This window comes from Quercus suber, unplaced genomic scaffold (genome assembly GCF_002906115.3).
Source record: "Quercus suber isolate HL8 unplaced genomic scaffold, Cork oak 2.0 scaffold_835, whole genome shotgun sequence".
In the NCBI taxonomy this organism is placed as follows: domain Eukaryota; kingdom Viridiplantae; phylum Streptophyta; class Magnoliopsida; order Fagales; family Fagaceae; genus Quercus; species Quercus suber.
In genome coordinates, this window is record NW_027070265.1 from 229439 (window position 1) to 241215 (window position 11777).

The 11777-nt window shown below is 34.9% G+C and overlaps 1 long non-coding RNA gene across 3 annotated transcripts; it reads right to left on the bottom strand.

The window, feature by feature from the left end:
* Positions 1 to 453: 453 nt before the first annotated feature.
* LOC136065037 (uncharacterized) lies at positions 454 to 7892 on the bottom strand. Of its 3 annotated transcripts, none has more exons than XR_010626685.1 (4): positions 7486 to 7892; positions 6677 to 6974; positions 5680 to 5912; positions 454 to 807 (listed from the first exon to the last, which is right to left on the bottom strand). It is a non-coding gene; the product is annotated as an uncharacterized LOC136065037 (long non-coding RNA). The 3 variants fall into 3 exon arrangements; XR_010626684.1 differs by having other exon boundaries at positions 454 to 1617; XR_010626683.1 differs by having other exon boundaries at positions 454 to 5912.
* Between the last annotated feature and the right edge of the window lie 3885 nt (positions 7893 to 11777).

Below are 11777 nucleotides of genomic sequence, written 5' to 3' on the forward strand. Positions count from 1 at the left end.
AATTTCTGTTGTGGATGTGATTTTATTTGGTTTAAATTTTTTACCAATTCTGTTATTAGCTTATGTTCATGTTCTGCACATTTATTGTTTGATAATAAACTTGAATTGGTAATTTGTAATTTGGGGATCTAAACGTTCATAGCATTTTTAACGCTATTTGAACATTCAACTCTATATTTTGGTTTGTTTTGTTGGTCGAGTGGGCTTCTTTTAGGCTTAGTAATTTTGATAGCCAAATGACCTTTTGTTCTTTGAATAGATTGTGTTCTTTGTTTCTTTTTCAATAAAACATATATTCGAACTTGAATCCTTGAGGAATTAATTCTAGGCAATGAAGGGTGATTGTTCTTGTGTTTGTTTAAAGTCTTATATAATAAATTGAAACTTAGATTGATTGTTATACTCTCTAAAGCCACAAGATACTGTAATCTAAAACTTTAAGTTTAAAGGGAATTAAACAAAAATCCACTTTTATTTGTACACTAGAATAATGCCATATTTCTTTAATGCATTCCCTTCCTATAAAAGGCTCTTAGGAATTGAGTTGATTGTTAGTACAAATACAGTCACACATCATAGTAGTAGAACAAAGCACAGTACATGATGAACACTCCTACACTAGAAGAGAAAGAAAATCATGACTCCAAAACTAGAAGTTAAAAAAAAAAAAAAAATCATCCATTGATCCTTTCAAAAAGGGATATTAAACTAGCATAATATTACAACAAATCAGGTAGAAATGCCTAATCCCATGCTTAATCCAGGCATTATTAAAGACATTTAATTTCTTCTATTTGTTTCATGCCTCTGCAATTCACAAGAAAAATTCTTTAGCTCACCATTTTAAGCCTTGATAACATAAGAAAAGGGATAGGAATTATTACAAGAAGGTTGTGGGTTTTAATAAGATGACAATTTCTATTTAGTATTTTGATCATGAATGAGAAATGAAAATCCAATTTTACAATCAGCTACGATAATCTCCTCTAAATTAATAAAAAGGTCAACATAAAATCTCCATGCGTTTTTAATAGAAGTATTTGGGGACTGAATGAAATCAAAGTAAATGAATAGGACACACTACTTAACGTAGTCTTATAATCAAAACTAAATACCCCTTACTTGAGCTCTACTTGGTCTGCCTCTGTGCATCCCCAAACTAATGAAAGCACTTTTTATCGATTGTAATTCTCTAATAACTTCCTCCATACTCATTCTATCTTTAGGGGATTCCAATGAACATAAGATTCCAATGTTAAGAATTGAGAGTAAGCACTTTTGCATGTCAACATCAATATGCCTTGAATCCTCAATATTATTAGCTTCTTCTACTTCAATTTCATTATCATTGCCATCATTATCACAGTTGCAACTCCCAATTCTTCAACTTCTCTTGGCAAAAGCATTGGGTCAACAACTTCAGCAAGTCTTTTTGGTAATGCCATCTTAACAAAATTATGGAGATTCAAACCATCATTAAACATATCATCAGTGGGCATCCTTCGTGTAAACATTTCTAGCACGAGAACTCTGTAGCTATATACATCCCCCTCAGTTGATGCCTTACCACCATGCCAAACTCTACAACTCGTGGAATGGAAGGATGGCAATTTCTATCTATAATGAAGTGGATTAAGGTCTATAAAATGCAAATTCAAAGAAAATGAAATGAATCTATATAGAAAAATGATATGACATATGATATTACTTCCACAATGGAAGGAAAATAAATGAAACTTTACCCCGAGGGGCCAAATTACTTTTTTTTTTTTTTTCTGCATGTTCAATTTGATTGAAATATATGCATACAAAGAAGATACGAAGCTTAGCTAAAGGATCGAATGTCCATTGCCAAATTAACTTAGGAATTTCTCAAAGTATAAATATCTTTTTTTTGCTATTAAATATTTTATTTTATTTTAAATTTTATGTAAAATTAATCATGTGCTTTTTGGTACTCAAGTGAATATTTGTTATAAGAGACAAAGAAATAGTAAGCAAGAGAGTATGCTAACATGTTTATACTAATTTTACGAATATTAAAAAGCTTATATGCTCAAATATACTAGTTAATTCTTATCTTTTGATAAAGTGACAAAGAGAAAAGCAACATATTATAGGATTGTTAAGGATTTAGAACTAATAAGAGAGGTTATACCTGGAGCAACATAGCTGATAGATCCTTTTAACCCAATTGTGCTAGTACACTTCTGGGAAGAATCATTGGTGCTTGCAAGGAGTCTTGCTAAACCAAAGTAACTTACATGAGCAATCATCTCATTATCGAGAAGAATATTGCTTGGCTTCAAATCACAATGTATGATTTGTTGCTAACACTGATTGTGCATATAATTTAATGCAGAAGCCACATCAATCGTAATAATTATTCTTTGAAGAAAGCTCAAATTTTTTGATTGATTTTTGCAATTTGTCATTGGATGTAGCAACATACCTAATCTCTCATTTGTCATGAATTCAAATACAAGAGCTTTAAATTCATCGCCATTATAATTGATACTAGAGCAACATGTTAAGATCTTCACAAGATTTCAATGTCGACCATTTCTTAAGACATTGCATTCCGCCACAAAACTCTTGGTAGGTCCTTTAGTTTGAAGGTTTAGGACTTTTACTGCAACTAACATTTCTTCTTGATTAAGAACTCCTTTGTAAACTGATACAAAACTACCAGATTCAATCAAATTGTTGAGAGAAAATCCATTAGTTGCTCGATAAGGCATTTTGTACGAAATTGTTGGAAGGAGATCCATCTTTGAGACTATAGAAGATGAGTTCTTTTTATATTTTTTTCCTCCAATAAAGAACAAGAAAGGATGAAACTAGAAGGACACATGCAACCACACAAAAAGTTATGGTTCTTGATCTAGAAGCAAGGGACTTCCTTGATTTTGTAACTTCAGGGCATACCCCCACAAAGCTTGTTGTCTCCAATAATTGATGTTTCATTTCCATTTTTAAAAACTCCAATTGTTGGTAGTGCGCCCTCAATATCATTGAACGAAATGTTCAAATATTTTAAAGGGAAAATTACAGTAAACTCACCTGTGGTTTGGCTCGTTTTCACCTTGCCTACCCATGGTTTAAAATAACACTTTGGTCTCCGTTTGGTCTCTGTTACCCACCTTTGTTAAAAATATTGGTAAATAAGTCTTTTTGCTTATATTTTATATCTCTCTTCTCCAAAAACATAAAAATAAAAATAAATACACAAAGAAACTAAAAGGTCGAAAATGTGTTAAAAACACAAGAGCTGTTTAGACCCCCAAATTAAATATTACAGCTCGATAGATTTTATTCTAACTTGTACTAAGTGTGGAATAAAGTAAATGTGAGCAGATAAACAAATAAACTACTCTAACCCATAATCAATATAACACAACAGTAAACTGAAAGGTAAAAGAGTAAGGAAGAAGAATGCAAACACAAGATAACACACCAATGTGTTATCGAAGAGGAAACCGAAGTACTTGGCGTAAAACCTCTCCACCGCCCTCCAAGCGATAATCGATCCACTAGACAATTAGTTGGGATACACTAGTAGCAGGAGACCCTCCAAGACTAATATACCCAATGTACCTAAGCCCTCTAAGCTGCTACTCTAACAAGGCTTCTCAGAACCATGTCTTGTCTAGCTCTATGGATCCCGCAATGCCCAATTGCATCCGCCAAAGCCTGGCTTCTTCCAATGCTTCCCAGCAGCACCAAAACCTCACTTAACATTCTAAAAAGGTGTGGTAAGTGTTTGGGCTATCAATCTCTCAAGTATATGGAAATGGAGAGGTAGGAGTTAAGGAAAATCCATAATGAATTATGTAGAGAATTATGGGTATAACAATCTCTAACTTTCAAGGTTTGTGGTTAGGGTTTTCTCTCAGAAACACTCCTCAACATCTATGAGTAATATGGATATATATAGTGTGGATATATATAGTGTGGGTACAAATAGTGTGTATCAGAAATGACAGTTCAGTAAAACAGAATATTTTGCGGGTATCTCGCGGGAAGGCCTTACCCGCGAGACACTTGTGAAAACCAGCTGTCACCAACCTATCCTAACTCTTCGCATTCAAGTCATATGCATGACACATGCTTCACTTCGCTGGAAGCTTACTAGCGAGATACCAACGAAAATAGCCTTAGTCTTCATGCCTTGAGTCTTCACACACTTTCTCTCACACACAACCCTTACAATGAAATCCCACAAATAATACAAGGTACAAAAGATTGAACATAATTACAATCAAATTTGGCATAGAATTAAAGCCAACATAAATAGTTGTAAATTACAACTTTACAGAAACAAGATCAAATAGAGAATTTTGTAACGAAACTAAATAGATAGAGCTGGGTATCAATTTTCCTATGCTTCATCCTCTCTCTCCAATCCCATCGTCCCTCTAGCTCCCATCCCATCGTCCCTCTCTCAAACTCCTATCGTCTCTCTCTCTCTCTCACAAACTCAAATCTCTAATTTTATTCTATCATCTCTTCTCTCTCCGTAGCATTGAGGAGACCAATCTAGCACCACGGCGAAAATCCAACTAACCCAACCTTGACAAGGGTGATCAAATGAAAACCCAGCAACACTAAAAGTTGAGGAGGCCAGTTTCTATTATGGCAAGGAGATCTATTATGGCAAGGCGATCATATGAAACCCAGTAACACCCAAAGTTGATGATGATCTTGTTGCTGTTGTTGATGCCGTTATTGGAAAATATCACTTCTTAGTTGTTCCTTTCAATGTTTTTTTGTTTATTTTTATTATTTTTAACTATTTCCTTGAGATTATTATATGTTCCGAGCTTCTCTAAGACATGTTGACTTCAAGCACAGGAAACGTAGCTTATTAAAAGAAAAGGTACAATCCATTTAATTATCTAATCAATCACTTACAAGTAAAAAAAGCTTAAATAATCCAATCATCTAACTGCTTAAAAGGGAATTTAATTTTCAAGTTGAAGATATAGGTGAATGTGGTGGTGATAATAAAGTTTATGGTTATTCATCCACTTTGATTTAATATCGGCCAGGTAAGGACAAGAGGGCATGAAAACCGAAATAATACACATATAAGAGGTTCCCAGTATACCATTTTCTATTATGGCAAGGAGATCTTCCAAATAGTAATTAAATTCAACTTCCCACCTCAAGCACTTTCAAAAAATTCAAACCCTAGCCTTTTGATTCGTATTATGTTATGTTTTGGTGATAAAAATTGTTTTCTAACGGAAAAGCCAAAGATGGGTAACGGAAATCAAACGGAGATAAACACAGGTGGGTAAAGTGTTAATTTTTAAACAACGAGTAGGCAAGATGGAAACGAGCCAAACTACAGGTGAGTTTATTATAATTTGCCCTATTTTAAAAATAAAAGTTTCTCTATACCTTTGGAATAAATCCTGATAAGTTATTTCGCGAAACATCCAAAAGTTCAAGGCCTTTCAAAGAAGCCATGGATCGATGAAGGTATGATTCCTTCAAAGGAATTCCCTTGCAAGTAGAGATTTTTTAAATTCACTAAATTTCCAATTGTTGCGGGAATTTAACCAGACAATTTCAGAGACATCTAGAAACTTAATATTTTTCATATTGCCTAGTTCAACCGGTAATTTGCCACTATAAATTGAGTAATAGCAACAAAGAGAAAAGAGAAAAAACCTGCTGAGGTATAACTCCACTGAGATAATTTTGTGAAACATCCAATTGTTGTAAACTTTGGCAGTTACCAAAACTTGGAGGTATGCTTCCTTCTAAATTGTTTTGAGAAAGGTCCAATTTAACCAATTGAGTGAGGTTGCCCAAGGAGCTTGGGATTTGCCCTGACAATTTGTTCCCTGATAAAGACAATCCTTGCATCTTCTGAAACTTCCCAAAATAAGTAGGTATCACACCTGTGAAAAGATTCTCATCCAAGTGCAAGAGAATTAAGTTAACAAGATTCTGCATCGCTATAGGAATCGTTCCAAATATTTGGTTGCCTTCTAAATATAATGCATTAAGTTGTGTCGACAAGTTGCCTATAAAATTGGGCAAAACACCTTCGAATTGGTTTATTGCAATTATCAGCACTTCCAATTTGCTACAGTTTCTTAAAGACATTAAGAAGTCCAAATCCCTTCCTAATTTATTGTGACCTAGATTTAGCACTTCAAGATCAAGTAGGTATCCCAAATTAGTCGAAACTGATCCCACTAAGTTGTTATATGCTAGTTCAATTATTTGAAGCTTAGATGCATTGCATAAAGAACCAGGGATTGGCCCAAAGAATTTATTACCACTAATTTCAAATAATTTGAGATTAGGGAGAGTAAGGCCTATGTTTGCTGGAAGAGCGCCACTAAGTTGGTTGAATTCAAATCCTAATATGCTCATATATGATAAATTGTAAAGAGAGGAAGGGACCATACTGTTCAGCATATTGGATCCAACTACGAAAAATGATACGCTTTTCAAACGACCTATGCTCTTTGGAATATTTCCCTCTAAAGTTATTAAAGGTTGTTGAAAATAATTCTAGAAACCAAAGATTTACTAAGAAAGGTAGGATTCTTTCTGTCAAATTGTTTTCATTAACCAGAAAATAAAGAAGCTTTGACAAAGAGCCAAGCTCCATGGGGATTTTTCCAATAAGTTTGTTCCATGATAAGCCAATTACCTTGAGTTCAAAGCAGTTGGTCAAGCTGGCTGGAATTTCTCCTCCCAGCGTGTTATTTGAAAGATTGAAATGTCGTAGTCGGAGCAAATGACCAACTTCCTTTGGAATTTCACCATAAAAGCTGTTGTTATGGAGGTTGATGGCTGTAAGGAAGGTGAGGTTTCCAATGTAAGGTGTAATGGTTCCACGCAATTTATGCCCCTATAGTGCCAAGGCTGTGACTCTTTGATGGTGGCGGCCACATGTAATTCCATACTCAGGGGCGGAGCCACATAGTGGCTTGAGGGGGCTGTGGCCCCTGCAAAAAAAAAAAAAATTTCCCATTAGCCTATGAAGAAAAAATAAATTGGCCCCCCTTATCCATTTCTCCCAGCCCACTCTCAGCCCAAGAACACCCTCAATCGAAAATTAGGAAAAAAAAAATTTATCTGTTCTACTTTATAATTTCAAGCAAAATTATTAAAAAAAAAAAAAAAAGCCCAAAAAAAATTTGAACTAAAATCTGAAAAAAAAAAAAAATGTAACAGAGGGAAGCCCACAGCGAGCCCATTACAGAGGTAGCTCGCTCACGGCAAGCCCACGGATTCTCAACCAAAAAAAAAAAAAACCATCGATACAGAAAATCAGAAATCAAACCCATCAGTCAGGCCATCACGTCGCTGGCAGAGAAATCCAATCCCCAATACAGCAATATACAGAGCAAAACCAAAACAAAATCCAACAAACAAAGACAGAGGTGTTTATCAAAAAAAAAAAAAAAACCCAGAGCAAATCAAAACCGCCTCTACCAGCAAACCAAACCCACGGACCATGGTCACGTCGCCATCGTCGTCGTCGTCGCCGCAGCAGCTTGCTCGTCGTCGTTGCCGCAGCTCACGTCGCCGTCGTCGTCGCCCCTCATCGCAGATCGAAGATCATAGATCCGATATTGGAGATCGCAGATCGGAGCTCTGCCTCTGCTCCGGTGCTCGGTGCTCTGCTCCCTCCAGCCCTCCCTCAAGGTATTTCTCTCTTTTTCTCTCTAACTCTCTCTCAGTCTCTCTCTCTTTATCTCACTCTCACTGAAACGAAATTTTCGCAGATCGTCGTCTAATCTGCTCGCTCTGGTGCTCCCTCCGGTCTGACCCTCCCTGAGCTCCCTCAAGGTTTTTTTCTCTCTAACTTTCTCTCAGTCTCTCTCTCTTTATCTCACTCTCAAATGAAAAAATGAGATGAAATTTATGAACAGCTCTTTAACTCTCTCTATTCTTTAATAGGCTATCTCACTAAGTCAGCCAATTTAAGTCAGCCAGCCAATCAGAGATGAGAGACCCACAGTGGGTCTCTCATCTCTGATTGGCTGGCTGTTTTTTTTATCTTTTTGAATTTGGCTTTATGCCTTTATCTTATCCGTTTGGGTTGGTCAGTGTGTTGGTGTTGGCTTTATCTTATCCGTTTGGGTTGGTCAGTGTGTTGGTGTTGGTGGGAATGGGATATTGATTGTCATTTAGTGTAATATGTGTTGTGATTTGTGATTGGCATTGTGAAATTTTCTGATTACAGCTGGCTATTGTGATTGGGGCACATGTTGTGCTTGTCTTTTGTCTGTTGAGTGGGGACCGTGGGGTGGGGAGAGAGTAGATGGGCTCATGGGCTTATGGGGCCGAGTAAACAATAATTAAAGAAATGTAATGTGCAGCACATTACACTGCTTTAATTATTGTGTTGCACATAGAATGTATAATATTCGGCTCTTTTAGTGTAATATGTACAAGGGGCTAAACAATATAACAAATTAAAGCAATATAATTAATGAAAAATAAATTAAAGCAATATAGTTTATTGTTACGCTAAACAATAATAATTAAAGCTATATAATTAAATTAACCAATACATTATAAAAAACAAATTAATTAAATTATTTTTGTTTTCATTTAAGGGGTTATTATTAATTAAAGTTGTATTAAAAATGGATTGACTGTTTAAATTATAGTGGAATTTTTTTTTTTCCTTCTTGAGTATGAATAACAATATAACAAAAAAATTTTGGCCCGTTTTGTAGCTCATTGTGAATCTTGTGCGCAAGATATAAAAGCCTTTTTTTTGTGATTAGGGTTTTGTCTTGTTGTTGTTTTTGAGAAAGAAAAACACTGTAGCCGCACATTGTAATTTTCTTTGATAATAGTGAAATCCCTGCAACTCCGTGGACATAGGCAAATTGCCGAACCACGTAAATACTGTCTTGTGCATGTGATTTTTTTTTTTGGCGTTTCTTTTGGCGTTTTTGATAATAGTATTTATGTTACAACCCGGCCCCCCCATGTATTTATTCCTGGCTACGCCCTTGTCCATACTAGTTGCAGAACTGAATAGAATAATTCCATAAGCTCAAGACTCCATCTGGGTCAGTAATGGATTCTTTGAATTTGAGCAAAACCAAACGGCCAGTCTCGTTTGTTGGAATGGCAGAAGAAGTGGTAGGATGCAAGCATAGTAGGGTAAAGAGTAGAATCATATGGAGGTATGTAAAGCATAATGTAGGAAAATTGGGGTTGTGAAGCTTCATTGGTTTGGACAAGCAGGAAATTGGTGAAATTTTAGTCCAAGACAGAGTTAGATATATAGGTTTGTATTATATATGGGCTCTTATAGTTATGGTGTGGACGTAAATTGTACACTTTTAAAATGATGACATAGACAAACATTTTCCTGCCTACTTAAGCAAGTGAAAGTTTGGTTGCTCTACTTAATTATTCTACTTTTAAAATGATGACATACACAAACATTTTCCATTATGATTAATTATTATGATTTCACTTTCTCGGGAGTACATTCATTATTTTTTAATACTAAATCCTAGAAAAAACTTACCAATTGAAAAATAGCATCAATGCACTTCTAGAGTGTAGGAGTAATTCTTAGGTACTTGTAAGGTTGAAATTTATCAAACATCTTATTGACTTTATTTCATGCCAATTTGCTTGTAATTTAGCACTTAGTAACCTTGTATTTATGTGGAATTTATGTAAAGATAGTGTATGAAGAGAGTGTGAAGAATTGCTCAACTATGTGCCAAGAAGCAGGGACTCGCGGCTAGGACTCGCGACTGACTCGCGGCTTGCAAGCCGCCAACTATTGTGCACGTGAGAAGCGTGTAGGGAGGTGAAGGGTCACGCTAGCTGTCGCACTACAGGACAAAAGTCTCAAGCTGGCCAGGCCGTTATCTCATGACTTGAACTCGCGACTTGGACAAGTCGCGAGGCCAAGTTGCCAACCAATCCTGTTTGGGAAAAATTGACTCTTCGTATTCCAAACACACACCACTATATATAGACTCTTATACTCACGAAATGTAAAGAGCTTCCAGAGAGAATTTTGAGAGAGAAACCCTAAAGAAAAACAAGATTGCCTCATCTTCAATCTTCACTAAGAGACTCTTCAAATTCCTCTACTCTCTTCCTCTCCATTGATACATCCTTGAGAGGTTCTTAACCAAATCATTTTCTTATCACACCCACGTCAATGAGAATGTTCATTTGGGTAGATTAGGCTTGGAGGGTCTATTATTGTTCATGTATCCCAACTACATTTTCTAGTGGATTATTGATCGCTTGGAGGGCGGTGGAGATGTTTTACATCGAGGGTTTCGGTTTCCTCTTCGATAACACATCGCGTGTTGTCCTTATATTTGCATCTCTCTTCCTTTATCTTTACCATTTAATTACTGTTGTGATTGTGATTATTTAAGGTTTAGATTGTTTATCAATTCTGTTATAAGCTTGTTATCATTTTCCACACATACATTGTTTGATATAAAGCTTGAATTGGTAATTTTGTAATTGATGGTCTAAACGTTCATAGTGTTTTCAACGCTATTTGAACTTTCAGTACTCCCAGAGTATGGAGAATTGTGATCTCTCCTCTCACATTCATGGTGGGATCTATTTATTAAATTCAAGGTAGGATCCACTATGAATGTAAGAGGAGAGGTCACAATTTCTTCATACTCTAAGAGTGCTTAAGAATTTTCCTAAGGGTACATTTGGTATGCTGTAATAGCTCCTGTAATGGAATAGTTATTCATGTATAATATTAATTCAGTCATTTGATTGCATCTTTATTACATGGATTAGTTATTACATTGGAATAACTATTCTTTAAATTGAAGAATAACTATTCATCTTTAAAATGGATGTAATAGCTATTCCTTAGTGTATATAATAGGTTTTAAAATTAATATATTTCTAAAAATATAAAGTTTTCTTATATATCATCTTTTACAAGTTTTCCATATGTAACAACCAAACTTATGAAAGTAATAGTTATTCCATTACAATGTCTTCTATTCCTAGTAATAAAGATTACTATTCCTAATGTAATCTACATTCAGTGTACCAAACGTATCCTAAGTGTAGAGCAGTCAGAGCAGAGTTTGGCTGCTCTACACTCTTGTAGTGCATTAATGCTATTTTTATATTGGTAAATTTTTTCTAGGATTTAGCATTGATAAATTATGAATGAGCTCCCAAGAAAGTGAAAGTAGAATAATTAATCATAATGGAAATTTAGAAAACAAATCTCAGTTAACGTGGGTGGAGCGTACACTACCCTCAACACCGTTTGTTTTGTGTCATAATATTGACTCTCTTCATTTTATCCCTTATTTTTTCTATTCTATTCTAATTTGTATTTTATTACTAAGAATATCATATTTTGGTGAACAAATTACACATATTACTTCTTGGTATATAATAAAATATTAATTATAAATTATAAATAAAATTAATATTTAATGGATTTAGTTAATATTACATCGAACTTTTTTTTTTGAAAAGTACATCGAACTTTTTATATATAAAAAATCATTAAAGATTTTTAAGTCTAAACTTTCCCTCATATGTGTGACGCAAGGGAAACCTTGTATGAACGCATAATATGCATAGAAATAGTAAAATAATAATATAATCTAATATACTATTTTCTTAAGTTGAGAGAAACTTTGTGAAAAAAGTTTAGGAGCATATCACATCAATAGCAAGTAGCAACTACTCTTAGGGGGCGCTTGGTTAGCTGTGATATGCCTTAATGTGATGCACATAACGATGATGTGATATTAAAGTTT